A 1,930-nucleotide genomic window follows, 5' to 3' on the forward strand; every position below is an offset into this window, starting at 1 on the left:
GCGGGGTCCATATTTGAAACTATGGGATATTAAGGCCTCCTTTTAATAGAGAACCGGAACAAAGCATTAACACATAGTGAATACATGAACTCCTCAAACTACGGTCATCACCGGTAGTGGGCTCGGTTGTTGTCACTCCGGGGTTGCCGGATCATAACACGTAGTAGGTGACTATAACTTGCAAGATCGAATCTAAAACATGGATATAATGATGATAACATGAACGGTTCAGATCTGAGTTCATGGCACCCGGGCCCAAAGTGACAATCATTAAGCATAGCAAAGTCATATCAACATCAATCTAAGAACATAATGGATACTAGGGATCAAGCCCTAACAAAACTAACTCGATTACATGATGAATCTCATCTAACTCCTCACCGATCAACAAGCCTACGAAGGAATTACTCACTCTCGGTGGGGACCATCATGGAATTGGCGATGGAGAAGGGTTGGTGATGACGAAGAACAAAGATCCCCCTCTTCGGAGCCCCAAACAGACTCCAGATCTGCCCTCTCAAGGAAGAACAAGGCTTGCCGGCGGATCCGTCTCCTGGATCGCGATAGTTCTTTCTCCCTGATTTTTTTCTGGAAAAATAGGATTTTATGGCGTCGGTTTCAGGGTCTGCAGGGCCACCAGGTGGGGACAACCCACTTGGGCGCACCAGGAGAGGGGTGCACGCCCTGGTGGGTTGTGCCCACCCAGGTGCCCCTCTCCGGCAGGTCTTGGCTCCAAAAATTCTTATTTATTATATAAAAATTCCTCGCGAAGTTTCGTTCCATTCCGAGAACTTTTATTTCTGCACAAATTAACACCATGGTAGTTCTGGTGTAAACAGTGTCAGTCCGGGGTTAGTTTCATTCAAATCATGCAAATTAGAGTCCAAAACAAGAGGAAAAGCGTTAGGAAAGGTAGATATGTTGGAGATGTATCAATGAAGTTTGTGGATTATTTAAGCTTGCAGGTATGCCCGAGGATGTTGTTAAGAAGAAGGTCTTCTCTTTATGTTTGAAGGGAAAGGCATTGACATGGTATAGGCTATTGGACGATATAGGATCATGGAACTACAACTGATTGAAATTGGAATTTCATCAGAAGTTTTATCCTATGCATCTGGTTCATCGTGATCGGAATTATATATTTAATTTTTGGCCTCGTGAAGGAGAAAGTATCGCTCAAGCTTGGGGAGGCTTAAGTCAATGTTATATTCATGCCCCAATCATGAGCTCTCAAGAGAAATTATTATTCAAAAATTTTATGCTCGGCTTTCTCATAATGATCGATCCATGCTCGATACTTCTTGTACTGGTTCCTATATGAAGAAGGATAGTGAATTCAAATGGGACCTATTGGAAAGAATTAAACGCAACTCTGAAGATTGGGAACTCGACGAAGGTAAAGAGTCAGGTATAAACCTTAAGTTTGATTGTGTTAAATCTTTTATGGATACCGATGGTTTTCGCGATTTTAGCACTAAATATGGACTTGACTCTGAGATAGTAACTTCTTTTTGTGAATCTTTTGCTACTCATGTTGATCTCCCTAAGGAGAAGTGGTTTAAATATCATCCTCCCATTGAAGTTAAAGTATTAGAACCTATTAAAGTTGAAGAAGAAACTATTACTTATAATGTTGATCCTATTGTCCCTACTGCTTATATTGAGAAACCGCCATTCCCTGTTAGAATAAAGGATCATGCTAAAGCTTCAACTGTGGTCAACAAAAGTAATAGTAGAACACCCAATCACTCTGAGCAACCTAGAGTTGAACCTAGTATTGCTATGGTTAAAGATCTCTTGGTTGATAATATTGATGGGCATGTTATTTATTTCTGTGATGAAGCTGCTAGAATTGCTAAGCCCGATACTAAAGATAAACATAGACCTGTTGTTGGCATGCCTGTTGTTTATGTTAAAGTAGGAGATCGTT

This window comes from Triticum aestivum, chromosome 7D, assembly GCF_018294505.1.
Source record: "Triticum aestivum cultivar Chinese Spring chromosome 7D, IWGSC CS RefSeq v2.1, whole genome shotgun sequence".
Classification (NCBI taxonomy): domain Eukaryota; kingdom Viridiplantae; phylum Streptophyta; class Magnoliopsida; order Poales; family Poaceae; genus Triticum; species Triticum aestivum.